At 55.5% G+C, this 25,503-nt stretch overlaps 2 long non-coding RNA genes across 3 annotated transcripts; both read right to left on the reverse strand.

The window, feature by feature from the left end:
* Window positions 1–217: 217 nt before the first annotated feature.
* On the reverse strand, window positions 218–2,884 carry LOC137664315 (uncharacterized). The gene is made up of 4 exons (XR_011048277.1): window positions 2,770–2,884; window positions 1,536–1,646; window positions 601–743; window positions 218–485 (listed from the first exon to the last, which is right to left on the reverse strand). It is a non-coding gene; the product is annotated as an uncharacterized lncRNA (long non-coding RNA).
* A 12,113-nt stretch (window positions 2,885–14,997) lies between these two features.
* LOC137663945 (uncharacterized) lies at window positions 14,998–16,707 on the reverse strand. Of its 2 annotated transcripts, none has more exons than XR_011048239.1 (3): window positions 16,537–16,707; window positions 15,708–15,820; window positions 14,998–15,611 (listed from the first exon to the last, which is right to left on the reverse strand). It is a non-coding gene; the product is annotated as an uncharacterized lncRNA (long non-coding RNA). The 2 variants fall into 2 exon arrangements; XR_011048238.1 differs by having other exon boundaries at window positions 15,708–15,846.
* Between the last annotated feature and the right edge of the window lie 8,796 nt (window positions 16,708–25,503).

A 25,503-nucleotide genomic window follows, 5' to 3' on the forward strand; every position in this document is an offset into this window, starting at 1 on the left:
AACGTCCAAACGTTTCACACTATGTCCAAGAAAAAGACGAGCCGAGAGCCAGGCTCCAAAATACGAACGGCCGCCGCCGGGCGCCCACCGAGGCGCTCTATTGCTCGCCCTCCTCAACAAGACAGGGAGAAAATACAACAAAAAAGCTTGTGGGTCAAGATAAGGACAAAGAGATCACTCACCAACTTCTGTCACAGGAAAACACACTCTACTTGGGGAAATTCATTTAATTTATTGTCAATCAAAATCAGAGTAGGGTAACGAGAAATAAGAACAAATCTAAGAAACACCTTCCTCCCACCCCTCTCTTTTTTTTTCCTGGGCTCATCTTGACTCCCAGCTTCTCTACATCCTACCCTCGACCAACGCAGGGGGACGGGGATCGGGGGCTGCGGTCAGTTCATCACACATTGTCTCTGCCGCTCCTTCCTCCTCACGCTCTTCTTCTGCTCCAGCGTAGGGTCCCTCCCACGGGGCCACAGGTCCTGCCGTAACACCTCCTCCAGCATGGGCTCCTCTCCACGGAGCCACGGCTGCTGACAGGAGCCTGCTCCAGCACAGGCGCTCCACGGGGTCACGGCTTCCTTCGGGCACACTCACCTACTCCAGCGAGGGGTCCTCCGTGGCCTGCAGGTGCACGTCTGCTCCACCGCGGACCTCCACGGGCTGCAGGGGGACAACCTGCGTCACCAGGGCTGCAGGGGAATCTCTGCTCTGGTGCCTGGAGCACCTCCTCCCCCTCCCTGCAGGGCAGAGAGGAAAGGATTAAAAAACAGGGAAAGGGAGCTACCGAGACAGAGAGAGGGGCAGAGGGCAAAAGAAACAGCGATGGGCTACAGGCCAGAGAGGAGGGAGGGAGAGGGAACCGGACTGAGAGAGATGGAGAAAAGCAAAGATTTCTGATGGGCCACAGGGCAGAGATGGAGAAATTAAAAGAGGGGACAGTGAGGTGGACAGACAGAGACTGAGAAATACCAAAAAACCCTCAGTGAGCTGAAGCGGAGAGACAGAGGAATTAAAGAATAGGGCCAGGGAGCCAGACAGAGAACGATAAAGACAAAAACAGGCTATGGGACAGAGAAGGAAGAAATTAAAACATAGAGACAGGAACGTGGAATAAGATAATACAAGAAAGAAAAGTGTATCTAGAATACAGGGCAGAGACAGAGGAAATTAGAAATAGGGACATGGAGCCAGACGGGGGGCGGCGGTAATTGTGAAGGGCTAAAGGGCAGATGGGGAGGAATTAAAAAAAATTGGGACAGGAAGACAGATAGATGGAGAAAGACAAAAACAGTGATGGGCTGCAGGACAGAGGATGAAAAAAAGAGGGACAGGGAACAGGACAGAAGTGCAGACAGAAAAAAGAAAGCAGAGAGGCAGAACAACAGAGAAAGAGAGGGACTTGGAGAACGAGAGAGGAAAAGATGCAGGGAAGCGAAAAAAATTACAGCTGTGAGAGAAAGAGAAGGTGGGGCAGGGAAGGACCATGACGCAGAAGAGGGGCGACACGGCCCCAAGGGTCCGGGACTCACCACGGCTTCCGCCCTTGGAGCTGCTGGGAGAATCTGACAGTTCGGATGCATCTTCCTCTCTCTCTGCCTCCCTTCCTCCTCTCTGGCTCCGGTCCCTTGACTCTTATCCACCTAAGAGAACAGATTGGTGTCATACAGCTCTTACCACACGAGGCTTCCCAGATACACAGGCTCACACATGCCCACGCTACATGGCCCCCGGAGACCACCTCGGACATTCAGCTCGGCCGGCCCGCTGCGTGCCGGCCTCCCCGAACTTCGGGTTCTGACGTGACCGGACCCCCGCCTCCGGCCAACGTCCACGCACCCTGCCCACCCGCCGCTTTCCCACGCGGCCCCCTGACGCCCTCCCGCTCCCCCGTGCAAGCGGCCCGTTTACCTTCTGCTTTTGGCCCCCGAACCAGCTCACGGAGCGCCCACTGCCGAGCCCAAAAACCCAGCTGCCGAGCCTGCTCTCCAGCCCCAAAAACGCAGCGCTCGGCCTCTGCTGCCGACCCCAAAACCACACCAGCGAGTCCCCTCTCTCAGCTCCCGAAAAACGCACCGCTCACATCCGCTTCTGAGCCCCGCGAAGCGGCCGCGGGAGCCTGTTCTCGAGGCCCAGGAACACAACACCTGGCCTCCGTTATTGGGGCCCCAAAGCAGCTCACCCCGCCTGCTTTCTGACCCCCCCTGCAGCCCCCACGTGCGACGCCGAGGGCTGGGGGGGGGCTGCAGCCACCCCGCAGCCCTGCGCCCCCAGGGCCCCACGGGCAGTTTTGGGGAGCGCTCGGGAACCGCGCAGGGCCCGGCCCCGTGCCCCTGCGGGGCGGCACCACCGCAGCCCGGCCGGCGCTTTATTAGCGCTCTCGCAGGCTTTACTGCTCCGCCATCTCCTGCACCGCCGCGCCCGCCCCCCGAACCCCCCCGAGGCCCAAAAGTCCCCCGCGGGGAGCCGGGCCCAGCCGCCCCGGGAGCGCAGACCCGCCCGCCCCCACGGACCCCCCCGGCGGCAGCAGCCGGGGCCCTTTCCCCCCCACCACCCCGTGCGGGCACCAGGACCCGCCCGGCGCCGCGACCCGCCCCCCCCACCCAGCCGGGAACCGCGCGGGAACCGCCGCCGCGCCGAGCCGGGACCTGCCGCCGGGACCGGCACCGCGCCGCACCGGGAGCCGCCCCCGCCGCTCCGGGAAGTTGCGCCGGGACCGGCGCCGCGCCGCCCCGGGAGTCGCAGCCGCGCCACGCCGGGACCTACCGCCGGGACCGGCGCCGCGCCACACCGGGAGCTGCCACCGCGCCGCGCCGGGACCTACGCCTGGACCGGCGCCGCACCAGGACCTGCCGCCGGGACCGGGACCGAGACCGGGACCGGGACCAGCGCCGCGCCAGAAGCCGCGCCGGAAGCCGCCGCTTTGCCGGAAGCCGCGCCAGGACGCGCCCCCCCCCGCCCCGCCCCGCCCCGCGCGGCGCCGCGACCCGCCCCCGCCGCGGGCCCCCCCCCGCCGGGAGCCGCACGGGAACCGCCGCCGCGCCGAGCCGGGACCTGCCGCCGGGACCGGCACCGCGCCGCACCGGGAGCCGCCCCCGCCGCTCCGGGAAGCTGCGCCAGCACCGGCGCCGCGCCGCCCCGGCAGCCGCAGCCGCGCCACGCCGGGACCTACCGCCGGGACCGGCGCCGCGCCGGGACCTGCCGCCGGGACCGGCGCCGCGCCGCCCCGGGAGCCTCCGCTCCGGTAGCCGCCGCCCCGCCGGGAACCGCGCCGGGACCCGCTCTGTCCCCGCGCGCCGGGACCCGCGGAGAAAAAAAAAAAAAAAAAAACGGAGGAAAAAAAAAAAAAAAAAAAGGTAAAAAAGCGGCGGCTGCAGTACCGAAATTTGACCACAGGGCGGCAGCAGGAGGCGCCGCCAGAGCGCCCCTTCACCGCTCATGCGCGGCTCCCCAGGGGACCCCGCCCATATCCTGCCACTCAGGGCGGAGTCGCGCAGGAAACCACGCCCCATCCCGCCCCTCGGGGCGGGGCTCCGCACCAGGACGCGCCCCAGTCCAGCCCCTCGCGGCGGGGCTCCGCAGCACACCCCGCCCCTGGCACGCCCCCACGGGGACACGGCCCCGCCCATTGCCAGCACTGACTGAGCGGCCACAGCCGCCCACTGCGCATACGCGGTTGCCCGGGAGACGCCTAGCAACCAAGATGGCGCCCTAGCAACCAAGATGGCCGCCTAGCAACCAGGATAGCGTCCTAGCAACCAAAATGGCGTCCTAGAAACCAAAATGGCGTCCTAGCAACCAAAATGGCGTCCTGGCAACCAAGATGGCGTCCTAGAAACCAAGATGGCCGCCTAGCAACCAAAATGGCGTCCTAGCAACCAAGACGGCGTCCTAGCAACCAAAATGGCCGCCTAGCAACCAGGATAGCGTCCTAGCAACCAAGATGGCGTCCTCACAACCAAGATGGCGTCCTAGCAACCAAAATGGCCGCCTAGCAACCAGGATAGCGTCCTAGCAACCAAGATGGCGTCCTCACAACCAAGATGGCGTCCTAGCAACCAAAATGGCGTCCTAGCAACCAGGATAGAGTCCTAGCAACCAGGATAGCGTCCTAGCAACCAAGATGGCCGCCTAGCAACCAAAATGGCGTCTTAGCAACCAAGATGGCGTCCTAGCAACCAAGATGGCGCCCTAGCAACCAAGATGGCCGCCTAGCAACCAAGACGGCGTCCTAGCAACCAAAATGGCCGCCTAGCAACCAAGATGGCGTCCTAGCAACCAAAATGGCATCCTAGCAACCAGGATAGCGTCCTAGCAACCAAGACGGCGTCCTCGCAACCAAGATGGCGTCCTAGCAACCAAAATGGCGTCATAACAACTAAGATGGCGTCCTAGCAACGAAGACGGCGTCCTAGCAACGAAGACGGCGTCCTAGCAACCAAAATGGCCGCCTAGCAACCAAAATGGCCGCCTAGCAACCAGGATAGCGTCCTAGCAACCAAGATGGCCGTCTAGCAACCAGGATAGCGTCCTAGCAACCAAGATGGCGTCCTCACAACCAAGATGGCGTCCTCGCAATCAAAATGGCGTCCTAGCAACCAAAATGGCCGCCTAGCAACCAAGATGGCCGCCTAGCAACCAAGATGGCCGCCTAGCAACCAAGATGGCGTCATAACAACCAAGATGGCGTCCTAGCAACCAAAATGGCCGCCTAGCAACCAGGATAGCGTCCTAGCAACCAAGATGGCGCCCTAGCAACCAAGATGGCCGCCTAACAACCAAGATGGCCGCCTAACAACCAAGATGGCCGCCTAGCAACCAAAATGGCGTCATAGCAACCAAGGTGGCGTCCTAGCAACCAAGATGGCCGCCTAGCAACCAAGATGGCCGCCTAGCAACCAAAATGGCGTCCTAGCAACCAAGATGGCGCCCTAGCAACCAAGATGGCCGCCTAGCAACCAAGATGGCCGCCTAGCAACCAAGACGGCCGCCTAGCAACCAAAATGGCGTCCTAGCAACCAAAATGGCCGCCTATCAACCAAGATGGCGTCCTAGCAACCAAGACGGCGTCCTAGCAACCAAAATGGCCGCCTAGCAACCAAGATGGCGCCCTATCAACCAAGATGGCGTCCTAGCAACCAAGACGGCGTCCTAGCAACCAAAATGGCCGCCTATCAACCAAGATGGCGTCCTAGCAACCAAGACGGCGTCCTAGCAACCAAGATGGCCGCCTAGCAACCAAAATGGCGTCCTAGCAACCAAAATGGCCGCCTAGCAACCAAGATGGCCGCCTAGCAACCAAGACGGCCGCCTAGCAACCAAAATGGCGTCCTAGCAACCAAAATGGCCGCCTATCAACCAAGATGGCGTCCTAGCAACCAAAATGGCCGCCTATCAACCAAGATGGCGTCCTAGCAACCAAGACGGCGTCCTAGCAACCAAAATGGCCGCCTATCAACCAAGATGGCGTCCTAGCAACAAAGACGGCGTCCTAGCAACCAAGATGGCCGCCTAGCAACCAAAATGGCGTCCTAGCAACCAAAATGGCGTCCTGGCAACCAAGATGGCGTCCTAGAAACCAAGATGGCCGCCTAGCAACCAAGATGGCGTCCTCACAACCAAAATGGCGTCCTAGAAACCAAAATGGCGTCCTAGCAACCAAAATGGCGTCCTGGCAACCAAGATGGCGTCCTAGAAACCAAGATGGCCGCCTAGCAACCAAGATGGCGTCCTAGCAACCAAGACGGCGTCCTAGCAACCAAAATGGCCGCCTAGCAACCAGGATAGCGTCCTAGCAACCAAGATGGCGTCCTCACAACCAAGATGGCGTCCTAGCAACCAAAATGGCCGCCTAGCAACCAGGATAGCGTCCTAGCAACCAAGATGGCGTCCTCACAACCAAGATGGCGTCCTAGCAACCAAAATGGCGTCCTAGCAACCAGGATAGCGTCCTAGCAACCAGGATAGCGTCCTAGCAACCAAGATGGCCGCCTAGCAACCAAAATGGCGTCTTAGCAACCAAGATGGCGTCCTAGCAACCAAGATGACGCCCTAGCAACCAAGATGGCCGCCTAGCAACCAAGACGGCGTCCTAGCAACCAAAATGGCCGCCTAGCAACCAAGATGGCGTCCTAGCAACCAAAATGGCATCCTAGCAACCAAGACGGCGTCCTCGCAACCAAGATGGCGTCCTAGCAACCAAAATGGCGTCATAACAACTAAGATGGCGTCCTAGCAACGAAGACGGCGTCCTAGCAACGAAGACGGCGTCCTAGCAACCAAAATGGCCGCCTAGCAACCAAAATGGCCGCCTAGCAACCAGGATAGCGTCCTAGCAACCAAGATGGCCGTCTAGCAACCAGGATAGCGTCCTAGCAACCAAGATGGCGTCCTCACAACCAAGATGGCGTCCTCGCAATCAAAATGGCGTCCTAGCAACCAAAATGGCCGCCTAGCAACCAAGATGGCCGCCTAGCAACCAAGATGGCGTCATAACAACCAAGATGGCGTCCTAGCAACCAAAATGGCCGCCTAGCAACCAGGATAGCGTCCTAGCAACCAAGATGGCGTCCTAGCATCAAGATGGCCGCCTAACAACCAAGATGGCCGCCTAGCAACCAAAATGGCGTCATAACAACTAAGATGGCGTCCTAGCAACGAAGACGGCGTCCTAGCAACCAAAATGGCCGCCTAGCAACCAGGATAGCGTCCTAGCAACCAAGATGGCGTCCTCACAACCAAGATGGCGTCCTAGCAACCAGGATAGCGTCCTAGCAACCAAGATGGCGTCCTCGCAACCAAGATGGCCGCCTAGCAACCAGGATAGCGTCCTAGCAACCAAGATGGCCGCTTAGCAACCAGGATGGCGTCATAGCAACCAAATAAGGACAGGGAGCGGCAGCCGCAGTACCGAAATTTGACCACAGGGTGGCAGCACCTGGCGCCGCCAGCGCCTCCCCCCCCTGCGACGCCGCCGAGGAGAGACCAATTAGTAACACAAAAGACGGCGAAATAAAGGCAGCGAACGGGATAAAATAGGCAGAAAAATTTAAAAGCGACCGTGATTAAGAAAAGAAGGAGAAAGTTTAAAAAAAGCCCCGGGAAAGTGAAACGGCGAAGGGCGAGGAAAGAAGAAGTAAAAACAAAAAAAAAAAAAAAAAAAAAAAGGTAAAAAAGCGGCGGCTGCAGTACCGAAATTTGACCACAGGGCGGCAGCAGGAGGCGCCGCCAGAGCGCCCCTACACCGCGCATGCGCGGCTCCCCAGGGGACCCCGCCCATGTCCTGCCCCTCGGGGCGGAGTCGCGCGGGAAACCACGCCCCATCCCGCCCCTCGGGGCGGGGCTCCGCACCAGGACGCGCTCCAGTCCAGCCCCTCGGGGCGGGGCTCCGCAGCACACCCCGCCCCTGGCCCGCCCCCACGGGGACACGGCCCCGCCCATTGCCAGCACTGACTGAGCGGCCACAGCCGCCCACTGCGCATACGCGGTTGCCCGGGAGATGCCTAGCAACCAAGATGGCGCCCTAGCAACCAAAATGGCGTCCTAGCAACCAAAATGGCGTCCTAGCAACCAAAATGGCGCCCTAGCAACCAAGATGGCGCCCTAGCAACCAAGACGGCATCCTAGCAACCAAAATGGCCGCCTAGCAACCAAGATGGCCGCCTAGCAACCAGGATAGCGTCCTAGCAACCAAGATGGCGTACTCGCAACCAAGATGGCCGCCTAGCAACCAAGATGGCGTCCTCGCAACCAAGATGGCCGCCTAGCAACCAAGATGGCGTCCTAGCAACCAAAATGATGTCCTAGCAACCAAAATGGCGTCCTAGCAACCAAAATGGCGCCCTAGCAACCAAGATGGCCGCCTAGCAACCAAGACGGCATCCTAGCAACCAAGATGGCGTCCTAGCAACCAAAATGACGTCCTAGCAACCAAAATGGCGTCCTAGCAACCAAAATGGCGCCCTAGCAACCAAGATGGCCGCCTAGCAACCAAGACGGCCGCCTAGCAACCAAAATGGCCGCCTAGCAACCAAGATGGCCGCCTAGCAACCAGGATAGCGTCCTAGCAACCAAGATGGCGTACTCGCAACCAAGATGGCGTCCTAGCAACCAAAATGGCCGCCTATCAACCAAGATGGCGTCCTAGCAACCAAGACGGCGTCCTAGCAACCAAAATGGCCGCCTAGCAACCAGGATGGCGTCCTAGCAACCAAGACGGCGTCCTAGCAACCAAAATGGCCGCCTATCAACCAAGATGGCGTCCTAGCAACGAAGACGGCATCCTATCAACCAAAATGGCCGCATAGCAACCAAGATGGCGTCATAGCAACCAAGATGGCGTCCTAGCAACCAAAATGGCGTCCTAGCAACCAGGATGGCGTCCTAGCAACCAAGATGGCGTCCTCGCAACCAAGATGGCCGCCTAGCAACCAAAATGGCGTCCTAGCAACCAAAATGGCCGCCTAGCAACCAAGATGGCGTCCTAGCAACCAAAATGGCGTCCTCGCAACCAAGATGGCGTCCTAGCAACCAAGACGGCGTCCTAGCAACCAAGATGGCCGCCTAGCAACCAAAATGGCGTCCTAGCAACCAAAATGGCCGCCTAGCAACCAGGATAGCGTCCTAGCAACCAAGATGGCGTCCTCACAACCAAGATGGCGTCCTCGCAATCAAAATGGCGTCCTAGCAACCAAAATGGCCGCCTAGCAACCAAGATGGCCGCCTAGCAACCAAGATGGCGTCATAACAACCAAGATGGCGTCCTAGCAACCAAAATGGCCGCCTAGCAACCAGGATAGCGTCCTAGCAACCAAGATGGCGTCCTCACAACCAAGATGGCGTCCTAGCAACCAAAATGGCCGCCTAGCAACCAAAATGGCGTCATAGCAACCAAGGTGGCGTCCTAGCAACCAAGATGGCCGCCTAGCAACCAAGATGGCCGCCTAGCAACCAAGATGGCGTCCTAGCAACCAAGATGGCGCCCTAGCAACCAAGATGGCCGTCTAGCAACCAAGATGGCCGCCTAGCAACCAAGACGGCCGCCTAGCAACCAAAATGGCGTCCTAGCAACCAAAATGGCCGCCTATCAACCAAGATGGCGTCCTAGCAACCAAGACGGCGTCCTAGCAACCAAAATGGCGTCCTAGCAACCAAAATGGCCGCCTAGCAACCAAGATGGCGTCCTAGCAACCAGGATGGCGTCCTAGCAACCAAGATGTCCGCCTAGCAACCAGGATAGCGTCCTAGCAACCAAGACGGCGTCCTAGCAACCAAGATGGCCGCCTAGCAACCAAAATGGCGTCCTAGCAACCAAAATGGCGTCCTAGCAACCAAAATGGCCGCCTAGCAACCAAGACGGCGTCCTAGCAACCAAAATGGCCGCCTAGCAACCAAGATGGCGCCCTAGCAACCAAGATGGCCGCCTAGCAACCAAGATGGCGTCCTAGCAACGAAGACGGCGTCCCAGCAACCAAGATGGCCGCCTAGCAACCAAGATGGCCGCCTAGCAACCAAAATGGCGTCCTAGCAACCAAAATGGCGTCCTAGCAACCAAAATGGCGTCCTAGCAACCAAAATGGCGTCCTAGCAACCAAGATGGCCGCCTAGCAACCAAGATGGCCGCCTAGCAACCAAGACGGCGTCCTAGCAACCAAGACGGCGTCCTAGCAACCAAGATGGCGTCCTAGCAACCAAGATGGCGTCCTAGCAACCAAGATGGCCGCCTAGCAACCAAGATGGCGTCCTAGCAACCAGGATAGCGTCCTAGCAACCAAGATGGCGTCCTCGCAACCAAAATGGCCGCCTAGCAACCAAAATGGCGTCGTAGCAACCAAGATGGCGTCCTAGCAACCAGGATAGCGTCCTAGCAACCAAGATGGCGTCCTCGCAACCAAAATGGCCGCCTAGCAACCAGGATGGCGTCGTAGCAACCAAGATGGCGTCCTAGCAACCAAGATGGCGTCCTAGTAACCAAAATGGCGTCATAACAACCAAAATGGCGTCCTAGCAACCAAGATGGCCGCCTAGCAACCAAGATGGCGTCCTAGCAACCAGGATAGCGTCCTAGCAACCAAGATGGCGTCCTCACAACCAAGATGGCGTCCTAGCAACCAAAATGGCGTCCTAGCAACCAAAATGGCGTCCTAGCAACCAAGATGGCCGCCTAGCAACCAAGATGGCGTCCTAGCAACCAGGATAGCGTCCTAGCAACCAAGATGGCGTCCTAGCAACCAAGATGGCGTCCTAGTAACCAAAATGGCCGCCTAGCAACCAGGATAGCGTCCTAGCAACCAAGATGGCCGCCTAGCAACCAAGATGGCGTCCTAGCAACCAAGATGGCCGCCTAGCAACCAGGATGGCGTCCTAGCAACCAAGATGGCCGCCTAGCAACCAAGATGGCGTCCTAGCAACCAAAATGGCCGCCTATCAACCAAGATGGCGTCCTAGCAACCAAGACGGCGTCCTAGCAACCAAAATGGCCGCCTAGCAACCAAGATGGCGTCCTAGCAACCAAGATGGCGTCCTCACAACCAAGATGGCCGCCTAGCAACCAGGATGGCGTCCTAGCAACCAAGATGGCGTCCCCACAACCAAGATGGCGTCCTAGCAACCAAAATGGCGTCCTAGCAACCAAAATGGCGTCCTAGCAACCAAAATGGCCGCCTAGCAACCAAGATGGCCGCCTAGCAACCAGGATAGCGTCCTAGCAACCAAGATGGCGTCCTAGCAACCAAGATGGCGTCCTAGCAACCAGGATAGCGTCCTAGCAACCAAGATGGCGTCCTAGCAACCAAGATGGCGTCCTAGCAACCAAGATGGCGTCCTAGCAACCAAGATGGCGTCCTAGCAACCAGGATAGCGTCCTAGCAACCAAGATGGCGTCCTAGCAACCAAGACGGCGTCCTAGCAACCAAAATGGCCGCCTAGCAACCAAGATGGCGTCCCAGCAACCAAAATGGCGTCCTAGCAACCAGGATAGCGTCCTAGCAACCAAGATGGCGTCCTCGCAACCAAGATGGCCGCCTAGCAACCAGGATGGCGTCCTAGCAACCAAATAAGGACAGGGAGCGGCAGCCGCAGTACCGAAATTTGACCACAGGGTGGCAGCACCTGGCGCCGCCAGCGCCTCCCCCCCCTGCGACGCCGCCGAGGAGAGACCAATTAGTAACACAAAAGACGGCGAAATAAAGGCAGCGAACGGGATAAAATAGGCAGAAAAATTTAAAAGCGACCGTGATTAAGAAAAGAAGGAGAAAGTTTAAAAAAAAGCCCCGGGAAAGTGAAACGGCGAAGGGCGAGGAAAGAAGAAGTAAAAAGAAAAAAAAAAAAAAGAAAAAGGTAAAAAAGCGGCGGCTGCAGTACCGAAATTTGACCACAGGGCGGCAGCAGGAGGCGCCGCCAGAGCGCCCCTACACCGCGCATGCGCGGCTCCCCAGGGGACCCCGCCCATGTCCTGCCCCTCGGGGCGGAGTCGCGCAGGAAACCACGCCCCGTCCCGCCCCTCGGGGCGGGGCTCCGCAGCACACCCCGCCCCTGGCACGCCCCCACGGGGACACGGCCCCGCCCATTGCCAGCACTGACTGAGCGGCCACAGCCGCCCACTGCGCATACGCGGTTGCCTGGGAGACGCCTAGCAACCAAGATGGCGCCCTAGCAACCAAAATGGCGTCCTAGCAACCAGGACGGCGTCCTAGCAACCAAAATGGCGCCCTAGCAACCAAGATGGCCGCCTAGCAACCAAGACGGCATCCTAGCAACCAAAATGGCCGCCTAGCAACCAAGATGGCGTCTTAGCAACCACGATGGCGCCCTAGCAACCAAGATGGCCGCCTAGCAACCAAAATGGCCGCCTAGCAACCAAAATGGCCGCCTAGCAACCAAAATGGCCGCCTAGCAACCAAGATGGCGTCCTAGCAACCAAGATGGCCGCCTGGCAACCAAGATGGCCGCCTGGCAACCAAGACGGCCGCCTAGCAACCAAGACGGCCGCCTAGCAACCAAGACGGCCGCCTAGCAACCAAGACGGCCGCCTAGCAACCAAGATGGCGTCCTAGTAACCAAAATGGCCGCCTATCAACCAAGACGGCGTCCTAGCAACCAAAATGGCGTCCTAGCAACCAAGATGGCCGCCTAGCAACCAAGACGGCGTCCTAGCAACCAAAATGGCGTCCTAGCAACCAAGATGGCGTCCTAGCAACAAAGATGGCCGCCTAGCAACCAAGATGGCGTCCTAGCAACCAAAATGGCGTCCTCACAACCAAAATGGCTGCCTAGCAACCAGGATAGCGTCCTAGCAACCAAGATGGCGTCCTCACAACCAAGATGGCGTCCTAGCAACTAAAATGGCGTCCTAGCAACCAAAATGGCGTCCTAGCAACCAAAATGGCGTCCTAGCAACCAAAATGGCCGCCTAGCAACCAAGATGGCGTCCTAGCAACCAGGATAGCGTCCTAGCAACCAAGATGGCCGCTTAGCAACCAGGATGGCGTCATAGCAACCAAATAAGGACAGGGAGCGGCAGCCGCAGTACCGAAATTTGACCACAGGGTGGCAGCACCTGGCGCCGCCAGCGCCTCCCCCCCCTGCGACGCCGCCGAGGAGAGACCAATTAGTAACACAAAAGACGGCGAAATAAAGGCAGCGAACGGGATAAAATAGGCAGAAAAATTTAAAAGCGACCGTGATTAAGAAAAGAAGGAGAAAGTTTAAAAAAAGCCCCGGGAAAGTGAAACGGCGAAGGGCGAGGAAAGAAGAAGTAAAAAGAAAAAAAAAAAAAAAAAAAAAAGGTAAAAAAGCGGCGGCTGCAGTACCGAAATTTGACCACAGGGCGGCAGCAGGAGGCGCCGCCAGAGCGCCCCTACACCGCGCATGCGCGGCTCCCCAGGGGACCCCGCCCATGTCCTGCCCCTCGGGGCGGAGTCGCGCAGGAAACCACGCCCCGTCCCTCCCCTCGGGGCGGGGCTCCGCATGAGACCACGCCTCCGCTCCGCCCCCGCAGGGGCACGGCCACGCCCACTCCCGGCACCGAGGGCGGCAAACAGCCGGCCACTGCGCATGCGCGGTTGCCCGGGGGACACCGACCACGTCCCGCCCGCGCCCCGTTTGAGCACCGCTCCCTCGGCAAAAGCAGCGGCGGCGAGCTAAAACGCAGCCTCGGAGACACTTTTTTAAAAGCGACCGTGATTAAGAAAAGGAGAAAATTAAAAAAATAGCTCCCGAGAACTAAAAGGGAGATCGAGAAAAAAACGTAAAAAGCGACCGCTGCTGCACCCAGCGCGGCCGGGGCGCCCCTCCACTGCGCTTGCGCGGCCCCCGAGCTGCACTGCCGCCCTCCCGACGCGCGGGGGCGCCACCGCCTCGCCTCTCCCACCGATTGTTGCGCGGTTTTACGCTCCGACACCCCCTTCCTCGGGGGACCCCCCCGTGCCCCACTTACCTGCCGCTCCGCTGCGTCCTTGCCCCGCCTCGGTGACATTCGGGTGCTCCAAATGACGTCATCACCACCCAGACCCCCTCCCCGCTTTTCATTCACCCCAAAAACACGCACTAAAGGAGGGAAACAGCCCTGACCGCCACCTCCTTACTTTAGCGACGCCATTTACGCGTGTACACGCCCCCTCCCCAAAAAAGGGGAGCTCTGCTAGAAAAGTCAAGGGAGGGCACCCCTCCAAACGGCTGCCCCGTCACCAGCCCCAGCCCGCAGCCTGTCCCCCCGGCAGACGCCCCACGGCACAGGGGCGCCGTGCCAGAGGACGGTGCCGCGCCTCTCCCTCCGCCTCTGCTCCGCCTCGTTCCCGTGCCAGGACGGGCTCCCCAGGGCCACCGACGCCCCCGGCCCCTCTCGGCCCCCCACACCCGACACCCCTCGCTGCCCCCACAGCCAGGAGCCTCCGCACACCGCGCCGGTCCCTCACCCTCACAAACGCTTAACGACCTGCGGGCAAACCTGCGCCGGGGGTAGCCGCCGAGCCTCACGACACGCTTACCACAAGGCGGCTGAAAAACAGAACTCCCAAGTTAGACTCCGGCACGGGCAAAAAACAGCACAGAAGAAAGTAGAGGAACGCAGTCAGGATAAGAGCCAGGAGAGCAGTTGAGCTAAAGGAGGACTCTAGGTAAACAGGTCAGCTCGAAATACAACACAGCCTTTAAAAGCCTGAGCGGTTTGAACACTTAACATCGGCATCGGGACTCACGGACACCATTTTCAACTCATTCCTAACATAAAAGCTGTTGTAGAAACTGTCACGCAAGTTGTTGTACAAGTTCTCACGAATTCAGCAGGTAAGAATCAGTAGAGGTGAAAAAGAATTAGGAGTAGAACAATAAATACAAGTCTAGCTGACAAACACGGGTGGGCTTTCACAACCCTTCAATATTCTTCTCAAAGCTCCTTTGTACAATCCTTGTTAAAGAAAATCGGCAGAGTCCGGGTCTCCAGGTTTGCCGATTCTTCATTGAAGCAACTCGGAGTTGGACCGCCACCGCACTGAACGGTACCTGACTCAAATTCACTATCGCTTTATACAGAAACTAAGCAGCAGTTAGAGCACAAACTTCTCACGAGCTTCTGTTAAAAATCCACTAACTATTTCCATTCCTCTTTCTTCCTTCGTCAGGCGTCCACAAAAGTCCATTGTCAGGAGTCCACGAAAGTCCCTTCTCTTCCGTTGCTGAGCTGATCTTTATGCTGTCTGTAATGCAATCCTCCCTTGAAGGACATACTAACAAGAAATCATCTGCATATTGTATTAATTCAGACTTGCGTGGAAAAAACAAATCAGCCAAATCTCCTTTCAAAATTTGGGAGGATATTGTTGGCGAGCTTGTAAATCCCTGGGGTAACCGAGTCCAGCTTAATTGCTTCCCTTGCCAAGTGAAGGCAAATCTGTGCTGGCTTTTCTCAGCCACAGCTGTGCTAAAGAAAGCTCCCATCAAATCCAATACAGTGTAAAATTTTCCCCAAATAGGTATTTGAGTAACAATCAAATTTGGATCAGGTACAACTGGATGGGCAACGATTACAAATCCATTTACTGCTCTTAAATCTTGTAGAAATCTATATTCTGGATCCCCATCTTTTTATCAAATCGGTGTTTACTAACCGGGAGTGTAGGTGTATTAAAAGAACTTTGACATTTTTTTTTTAAAATCCCTTTTTCCAAGAACGATTTTATTTGTTTTCCAATACTTGGGATGGCTTCTGCCACAACTGGGTATTGCCTAAGAGAAGGAGGAGTCCCTCCTTTTGTTTTAATTGCTACTGGTTCTGCAGATTTTAACAGTCCAATATCATCTCCGGAGAGACTCCCTAATTTTTTAGCTACATCATTCAATTCTTTCGGGATTTTAAGCTCGCCTTCTCGAATTCCTACAGTTTGTATTCCCGTTACGATTACTCGAATTCCTTTGGGAGTTAAAGCTCGGCACGTTCCCAATTCTTGCAATAAATCTCTCCCAAACAGTGAAACAGGAGAAGCTGGCGAAATAACAAATCGACCCCGTATCAAATGATCATCAAAAACAACAGGAAGAGGAAGGGAAGGTGGTAACTTATCTTCACCCAAAACCCCAGTAACCTTTACAAACTCCTCAGATAGCTGTGACACCTGAAAATGTAACAATGATAAAGTCGCACCGGTATCTGTTAAGAACTTAATAGCAACGCCACTTACCTTAGCTGTGATAAATCCCTCATTCTTTACCTTAATCCCAGAGTCTCGATCCATAAACTCCACAGGGAGAACGCGGACGCTCCGGTCTCTCTGCTCCGTCTCTTCCACCGTTGTTAGAGGTTGGTCTCTACGGGACATCCTCTCTACGGTCAGGGTTACACAAGGAGCTCTGAGAACAACATTCATGGATTGTGAAAGCCCACCCGTGTTTATCAGATTGACTTGTATTTTTTATTCTATTCTTAATTCATGAGAACTTCTGTAACAATTTATGTGAAAACTTCTACAACAATCCTGACCCGTGACTAAACCGATCGTCAGTCAAAGCTTAATGAGCAGCTACGCAGGACTAGGCCTACAAGTATTAATTTCTGACGATTCCAGTAAAAAGGATGTACGCTTAACCTTTTTTACCTTAAAAGAATACAGAATACTTGTGGAAGATCATCAGCCCGCAAACAGCTGTGCTTTACTTGCAGAGCAGGGGATTCCCTTGGGGAGGCTGCACCGAGAATAGTTCTCGCTCCCTTTTAAGATAAAGGAGCCCTGAGCAGTTCACGGGGCCCTTTGAGGCGTGAAAGAAGTAAACGTGTGTGTTGAAGGGCAGTTCTGAAGACAGAACTGAAAACAAGGAACGGCTGTTGATGTTCTGAGCCCACAGCACCGTGGCTCTTCCCTGAAGGGGTGATGAGCGCTCAGCCTGTGAACGTTGACGGTGTCTCGAACCGCCCAGTCCGGCTCCTGCATTTCACTAGGGCAGTAGAACAGCAATAAAGGAGCCTGAGGCCTTTGGCTTTCAGCCCTCGCCTCCTCCCTCGCAGAGCCCCTGCCTTCTTTTCCGCTCGCCCCAAATACTTACAAATAAGAAGCAGTAGAAATAAGGTTCTAAACAGACTTCAGGTATTTTAGGTTAAGACTTAGGAGACGCCGGCAGTGCAAAGCAGACTCTGGTCAAGACGGGACGCTGGTCACGGCGAGAACATCGAGGACGGGGTGTTGAGCGGAGCCCGAGCGGAACCAGAAGATAAAGATCAGCTGACCGGCGGTGAAGAACGGACTGCTGTGGACTCTGGAGGAAGAGAACTTAAGCGAAACAAGACAGTTTTTAGAGCTATGAGCATATGCACGGATTCCAGTAAAAATATTCTACAAAACTGAACAGTTGCAAGAAAGCGTATCAGATAATAATAATAAAAAAAAAAAAAATTAGCAAAAACCTGCAGCGAGCGTTTGCCACGGTTTTTACGAAGGAGTGCAAATTTTCCTTCCGCCCCCCCCATGTGAAAGATCACATCCAATCTACAGATCCACACAGCACCTTACTAAAAACATACTTAAGCCTGGTCTTTACGACCACTTTATGTTCTTTTTTTTCTTTATCAGAACAAAGTGATCTGATAGAAGATAACGCTTTCTAAAGCTTTTTCTGTGCTGTTACTCTCGAGGCAGGCTCTAAATATCAATTCCTGTTTTAAATGCTGTATCAAGGTAGCTGTCACTTTGAGATATCACACATTTGTGCACAGATACCTCTGCATTGCTAATTCTCAGCAGCCAGATGCCCTACTACTGCCTTTTAATTTCTTCTTTGCTCAATACCTGAGGCCCCCTGAAGAGTCTAGAGATCTCAAATAGAGATTTCCTGACTGGGGCTCCCTTTTGGGCCAACAGAGAGAGAGAGATGAAAGAGCAACTGAAATGGTTAGCGGAATTTTAACAGAAGCTCCCCCGCACAAACGGCCCATCTGCCTTCTGCTTTTGGCCCCCGAACCAGCTCACGGAGCGCCCGCGGCGGAGCCCAAAAACACAGCTGCCGAGCCTGCTCTCCAGCCCCAAAAACGCAGCGCTCGGCCTCTGCTGCCGACCCCAAAACCACACCAGCGAGTCCCCTCTCTCAGCTCCCGAAAAACGCACCGCTCACATCTGCTCCTGAGCCCCCCGAAGCGCCCGCGGGAGCCTGTTCTCGAGCCCCGGGAACACAACACCTGGCCTCCGTTATTGGGGCCCCAAAGCAGCCCCCACGGAAACCCCCGGCGGCAGCAGCCGGGGCCCTTTCCCCCCCACCACCCCGTGCGGGCACCGCGACCCGCCCGGCGCCACGACCCGCACCCCCCCACCCCGCCGGGATCCGCGCGGGAACCGCCGCCGCGCCGAGCCGGGACCTGCCGCCGGGACCGGCACCGCGCCGCCCCGGGAGCCGCCCCCGCCTCTCCGGGAAGCTGCGCCGGCACCGGCGCCGCGCCGCCCCGGCAGCCGCAGCCGCGCCACGCCGGGACCTACCGCCGGGACCGGCGCCGCGCCGCACCGGGAGCTGCCGCCGCGCCGCGCCGGGACCTGCGCCTGGACCGGCACCGCACCAGGACCTGCCGCCGGGACCGGGACCGCCGCCGCGCCGGGAGCCGCGCCAGAAACCGCGCCGGAAGTTGCGTCAGAAGCCGCGCCGGAAGCCGCCCCTTTGCCGGAAGCCGCGCCAGGACGCGCCCCCCCCGCCCCGCCCCGCGCGGCGCCGCGACCCGACCCCGCCGCGGGCCCCCCCCCGCCGGGAGCCGCGCGGGAACCGCCGCCGCGCCGAGCCGGGACCTGCCGCCGGGACCGGCACCGCGCCGCCCCGGGAAGCTGCGCCGGCACCGGCGCCGCGCCAGGACCTGCCGCCGGGACCGGCGCCGCGCCGCCTCGGGAGCCTCCGCTCCGGTAGCCGCCGCCCCGCCGGGAACCGCGCCGGGACCCGCCCGGTCCCCCGCCGCGCCGGGACCTGCGGAGGAAAAAAAAAAAAAAAAAAAAAAAAAAAAAAGGTAAAAAAGCGGCGGCTGCAGTACCGAAATTTGACCACAGGGCGGCAGCAGGAGGCGCCGCCAGAGCGCCCCTCCACCGCGCATGCGCGGCTCCCCAGGGGACCCCGCCCATATCCTGCCCCTCAGGGCGGAGTCGCGCAGGAAACCACGCCCCGTCCCGCCCCTCGGGGCGGGGCTCTGCAGCACACCCCGCCCCCGCGGGGACACGGCCCCGCCCATTGCCAGCACTGACTGAGCGGCCGTAGCCGCCCACTGCGCATGCGCGGTTGCCCGGGAGACGCCCCCCCCCGCTCCTGTCCCGCCCGCGCCCCGTTTAAGCACCGCTCCCTCGGCAAAACCAGCGGCGGGGAACTAAAACGCAGCCGCCGAGAGACATTCTTAAAAGCAACCGCGATTAAGAAGGGGAGAAAATTAAAAAGTAGGCCCCGAAAACTAAAACGGGGATGGTCAAATGTAAAAAGCGACGGCTGCGGCACCGAGTGCGGCCAGAGCCGCCCACCCGCAGTACCGTGCCCCGGACCCCAGGGCGCGCCATTCCCTCGCTTCTCCCACCAATTGTCGCTATTTTTACGCCGTGACGCCCTCTGCTTTGGGGGACCCACCCACCCCCCCAGACACACATGCCCCCCGCCCCACCTACCTGCTCCTCCACTGCATCCTTGCCCCCGCATGGGTGACATTCAGGTGCCCCGAATGACGTCAGCGCCACCCAGCCGTCTCCCCGCTTTTTGTTCACCCCAAAAAAAGGGCACTGAATGAGGGAAACAGCCCTGACCCCCACCTCCTTACTTTAGCAAGGCCATTTACGTGTCTACACGGCCCCTCCCCAAAAAAAGGGGAAAAAGATAGCAACCAAGATGGCCGCCTAGCAACCAAGATGGCCGCCTAGCAACCAAGATGGCGTCCTAGCAACCAAGACGGCGTCCTAGCAACCAATATGGCGTCCTAGCAACCAAGATGGCCACCTAGCAACCAAGATGGCCACCTAGCAACCAAGATGGCGTCCTAGAAACCAAGACGGCGTCCTAGCAACCAGAATGGCGTCCTATCAACCAAAATGGCCGCCTAGCAACCAAGATGGCGTCCTAGCAACCAAGATGGCGCCCTAGCAACCAAGATGGCCGCCTAGCAACCAAAATGCCGTCCTAGCAACCAAGATGGCGCCCTAGCAACCAAAACAGCGTACTAGCAACCAAGATGGCGTCCTAGCAACCAGGATGGCGTCCTAGCAACCAAGATGGCCGCCTAGCAACCAAAATGTCGTCCTAGCAACCAAGATGGCGTCCTAGCAACCAATATGGCCGCCTATCAACCAAGATGGCGTCCTAGCAACCAAGATGGCCGCCTAGCAACCAAGATGACGTCCTCGCAACCAAAATGGCGCCCTAGCAACCAAGATGGCGTCCTAGCAACCAAGATGGCGTCCTAGCAACCAAAATGGCCGCCTAGCAACCAGGATGGCGTCCTAGCAACCAAAATGGCCGCCTAGCAACCAGGATAGCGTCCTAGCAACCAAAATGGCGTCCTAGCAACCAAGATGGCGTCCTAGCAACCGAAATGGCGTCCTAGCAACCAAAATGGCGTCCTAGCAACCAAGATGGCGTCCTAGCAACCAATATGGCCGCCTATCAACCAAGACGGCGTCCTAGCAACCAAGATGGCCGCCTAGCAACCAAGATGACGTCCTCGCAACCAAAATGGCGCCCTAGCAACCAAAATGGCGTCCTAGCAACCAAGACGGCGTCCTAGCAACCAAAATGGCCGCCTAGCAACCAAGATGGCGTCCTAGCAACCAAGATGGCCGCCTAGCAACCAAGATGGCGCCCTAGCAACCAAGACGGCGTCGTAGCAACCAAGATGGCGCCCTAGCAACCAAGATGGCGTCCTAGCAACCAAAATGGCGTCCTAACAGCCAAAATGGCGTCCTAGCAACCAAGATGGCCGCCTAGCAACCAAGATGGCGTCCTAGCAACCAAAATTGCGTCATAGCAACCAAGATGCCGTCCTAGCAACCAAAATGGCGCCCTAGCAACCAAAATGGCGTCCTAGCAACCAAGATGGCGTCCTAGCAACCAAAATGGCGTCCTAGCAACCAAGATGGCCGCCTAGCAACCAGGATGGCGTCCTAGCAACCAAAATGGCGCCCTAGCAACCAAGATGGCGCCCTAGCAACCAAGATGGCCGCCTAGCAACCAAGATGGCGTCCTAGCAACCAAAATGTCGTCCTAGCAACCAAGATGGCGTCCTAGCAACCAAGATGGCCGCCTAGCAACCAGGATAGCGTCCTAGCAACCAAGATGGCGTCCTCACAACCAAGATGGCGCCCTAGCAACCAAGATGGCGTCCTAGCAACCAAAATGGCGTCCTAGCAACCAAGATGGCCGCCTAGCAACGAAGATGGCGTCCTAGCAACCAAAATGGCGTCCTAGCAACCAAGATGGCGCCCTAGCAACCAAAATGGCCGCCTAGTAACCAAGATGGCCGCCTAGCAACCAAAATGGCCGCCTAGCAACCAGGATAGCGTCCTAGCAACCAAGATGGCGTCCTCGCAACCAAGATGGCCGCCTAGCAACCAAGACGGCGTCCTAGCAACCAAAATGGCCGCCTAGCAACCAAGATGGCGTCCTAGAAACCAAGATGGCGTCCTCGCAACCAAGATGGCCGCCTAGCAACCAGGATGGCGTCCTAGCAACCAAGATGGCGTCCTCGCAACCAAGATGGCCGCCTAGCAACCAGGATGGCGTCCTAGCAACCAAATAAGGACAGGGAGCGGCAGCCGCAGTACCGAAATTTGACCACAGGGTGGCAGCACCTGGCGCCGCCAGCGCCTCCCCCTACTGCGCATGCGCGGCCGCCCAGGGGACCCCCGCCATACCCCGCCCCCGGGGCGGGGTTCCGCACCAGACCACGCCCCCGTCCCGCCCCTCGGGGCGCGGTTCCGCGGGAAACCACGCCTCTGACACGCCCCCGCAGGGACGCGGCCACGCCCACTCCCGGCACTGACCGAGCCGGCCCCTGCGCATGCGCAGTTTCCCCGGGGACCCCGCTCCCGCCCGTGCCCCCTTTAAGCGCCGCTCCCGCGTCAAAAAAAAACGGCGGCGAACTAAAACGCAGCCGCCGAGAGACATTGTTTAAAAAGCAACGGCACCGAGGAGAGGCCAGACGCGGTTAAAAGAAAAATAAGGGCAGGGAGCGGGGAAAGAAGCGGGCAAGGAAAGAACATTTAAAAAGCGACGCCGCCGAGGAGAGACCAATTAGTAACACAAAAGACGGCGAAATAAAGGCAGCGAACGGGATAAAATAGACAGAAAAATTTAAAAGCGACCGTGATTAAGAAAAGAAGGAGAAAGTTTAAAATAAAGCCCCGGGAAAGTGAAACGGCGAAGGGCGAGGAAAGAAGAAGTAAAAAAAAGGTAAAAAAGCGGCGGCTGCAGTACCGAAATTTGACCACAGGGCGGCAGCAGAAGGCGCCGCCAGAGCGCCCCTCCACTGCGCATGCGCGGCCCCCGAGCTGCACTGCCGCCCTCCCGACGCGCGGGGGCGCCACCGCCTCGCCTCTCCCACCGATGATTGTCGCGCGGTTTTACGCTCTGACACCCCCTTCTGTTAAAGAAAATTGGCAGAGTCCGGGTCTCTGGGTTTGCTGGTTTTATTAACAACTCAGAGTTGGACCACCACCGCAGTGAATGGTACCTGACTCAAATTCACTATCGGTTTATAGAGAAACTAATAATCAATTACATCATAAACATTTCATAAGCTTCTGTTAATAATCCACTAACTATTTCAATTCCTCTTTCTTCCTTCATCAAGAGTCCACAAAAGTCCATTCTTTTCCATTGTTTAGCTGATCTTTATGTTCTGGTTCCGCTCCGACTCCGGCCGACACCCCGTCCTCGATGTTCTTGCTGTGATCGGCGTCCTTAATGTTCTTGCCGTGATCAGCGTCCCGTCCTGATCCAGGCTGATCAGAGTCCAGTTCCCACCGCCAGTGTCTCCTAAACATTCAACCTTAAAAACAACTGAAGTTATGTTTAAAACCTTATCTATACTAATTTTTATTTCTAAGTGTCCTATATTTCTTTTAAGGTAAAGAAAAGGTTAACCATACATCCCCTTTACTAAAATCATCAGAAGGTAATACTTCTAGGCCTACTCCTGCTTAGCTACTCATTAAGCTTTGATTGATGATTTCTTCAGTCCTAGGTCAGGATTGCACAAGGAGCTTTGAGAACAATATTCATGGATTGTGAAAGCCCACCTGTGTTTATTCAGGTAGACTTATATTAATTATTCTATTCACTATTCTATTTCACCCCTATTGATTCTTGTCTCTCTAACTCATAAGAACTTTTTCATTAATCGTGTGAAAATTTCTATAACAATTCCCGCCTTTTGTTTTTTATTGCATCCCTGCAATTATTTGTATCTCCGTGATGATTCTATTTTTGAAGCAAAGGAAGAAAAACATCTCACACAGCACTGTCCCAACACTAGTACAATCACAAGGACAATAATTATAAGCGAGGCAATTACAATCAGCTTCTTTATCCATAAGGCCAAGTCTGGGAACCAAGATGTGAGCCAAGAGAGTGTTTCAGTAAATCCCCATGACGTGTCGTCCCTTTCTACCTTTTGCATCACAGAACTCACTTCCCAAATTTTGTGCAAATTTTGAGTAGTTCTCCTGATCGGTCTGTGTACATACAGCAACTATCATTTAAAACTGTACACACTCCTCCTTGTGAGGCTAATATCATATCTAGAGCCATTCTAGTTTGAATTGTGATTTTAGAGAGCTCTGTAATTTCCTTTTGCAATGTCAGAAATCCACGCATTGAGGCATTGGCTAATTTTTCTATCATCTCCCCAGATATATTTGTTATCGTTTTTTTTCCATTGATAAATAATTCCTCTGGGCTCAATCTTTGGATAGCTAGATGTAAAAATGAGTTCCCCAGTCTTTGTCTGAATTGCTATAAAGAAGCCTGCAGATCACCAAGAATAATTATTATAAAGCACACGAGAGGCATTGGTATTGGAATCTTGGTAACGAATAGCAAATCTTATACAAGGTGAAACAGCAACATTTATAGATGGAAAAAAAAAGGAACAAACTAAAATATTTCATCTTTCCTTGGGTTCCTTGCGGACATGAGAATGATGGATCCAGGTTTCTTTCCCTGCAACTTTGACAGCATAAAAAAGAAGTTAAAAGTACAACATAGGGTCCTTCCCATTTTGGTTCAAATCTATTTTTCCTCTTAAAGTTTTTTATCAATACTTTGTTTCCTGGTTGAATATTATGTACTTGTATCTCAGGAGATCCACCTCGATACCAATAGGCATGCTTTCGCATTTCAAAGAATTTTGTAAGTACAGTATATATTGTGTCACTCGTTCATCTCCATCCAATAAACTTTTTTTTTGCTGGTAAATAAGTGCCTGGAACAGCCAAAACTCTCCCAAACTGTATTTCTGCTGGCGATAACCCAACAGGTTTTCTGGGTGTGTTCCGAATGTCCCACAGAACCAAATTCAAAGCCTCTGGCCATTTCAACCCTGTTGTTTTACACACTTAAACAATCTTTTCCTTTCTGGTTCCATTCATTCTCTCTACCTGTCCAGAGGACTCAGGGTGATAGGGTGTATGTAAGTTCCCTGTGACTCCTAAAGCATTATAAACTTGGAACAGAATCGCTGCTGAAAAATGAGCTCCTCTATCCGAGTCAATTACTTCAGGAACTCCATATCGGGGTATTAACTCTTTCAACAGCGCTTTCACTACAGTTTTGGAATCATTCTTTCTTGCTGGGAAGGCTTCTACCCATCCTGATAATTGATCTATAATCACTAACAAGTATGAATACCCCATTGCCTTTGGCATTTCAGCATAATCACTTTGTAATCCTTGAAAAGGAAACACCGCGGGCGGTCTTTTACCTTGAGGTGGCTGAATCCTAGTGATAGCGTATTGTCAGCAAAGTTTACAGCTTTCAGTAACCCTTTTCACTGCGGAGTAGATTCCGGGTGCAGCCCACAGCCGTTGAATTCTTTGTGCAAGTCCCTCAGGTCCCCCATGGCATTTTTCATGAAACCACCGGACAACAGGTAGTAAATACCTTTTCGGGAGTAGGGGCTTGTTGCCCAGTGTCCATTGTCCATCCCGTTGTTCCGCTCCAAGTCGTCTCCAAAATTTCATTTCTTCCTCTAGAAGAGCCTCATACATCTCCTCTGCACTTGGAAGCCTGTCAGGTTTCTCTGCTGCACACAGAACTGCCATAATAAGATGAATTTGTTTGGCTGCAGCTTTCGCAGCCTGATCAGCCAAGCGATTTCCTCGCGACAGTGCATCTTGGTGGTTTGTGTGAGCTTTTATATAACTGTATAGCTTCTAAAAGTTCACGTACCTCCTTCCCGGGTGCAATGGTTTTTCCAGCTGAAGTCAAAAATCCTCTTTCTTTCCACAGGGTACCTGTAGCATGACAAACTCCAAAAGCGTATTTAGAGTTTGTGTAAATGTTAGCTTTTAAACCTTTTGCCAACTTTGCAGCCTCAAAAGCGCTATGATTTCCACACCTTGTGCCCCCGCAGCACTAGGAAGAGGGTTAGCTTTTAACACATTTTTTTCTGTTGTTCCTGCAAAGCCAGTGTACCTTTTTCCTTCTTCGTAAAAAGATGAGCCGTCTGTCAAAAGTTAGATGTCTGGGTCACTCAGGGGTTGGTCTTGAAGATCATTGTGTGGTTTACTGGATACTGCTAATAGCTGGGTACAGTCAGGTTGATCTTTTTCCCCTTCAGTCAGCAAAGGTATTGAAGTGGCTGGATTCAAAGTATTGCACCTTTGAAGTGTGATGTTGTCAGCCAAAAGTAAAACCAGTTCATATCTATGTGCCCGTTGCGGTGAGAGTGATTTTTCTGCATATTGTTTCAATAATATTTCAACTTCATGGGGTACGCATACGGTTAGGGGATGTCCCAGCACTATTGATCTACAATTTTTCTACCATTTCTGCTGCTGCAGCTACTGATTT

Source organism: Nyctibius grandis, chromosome 5 (genome assembly GCF_013368605.1).
Source record: "Nyctibius grandis isolate bNycGra1 chromosome 5, bNycGra1.pri, whole genome shotgun sequence".
In the NCBI taxonomy this organism is placed as follows: domain Eukaryota; kingdom Metazoa; phylum Chordata; class Aves; order Nyctibiiformes; family Nyctibiidae; genus Nyctibius; species Nyctibius grandis.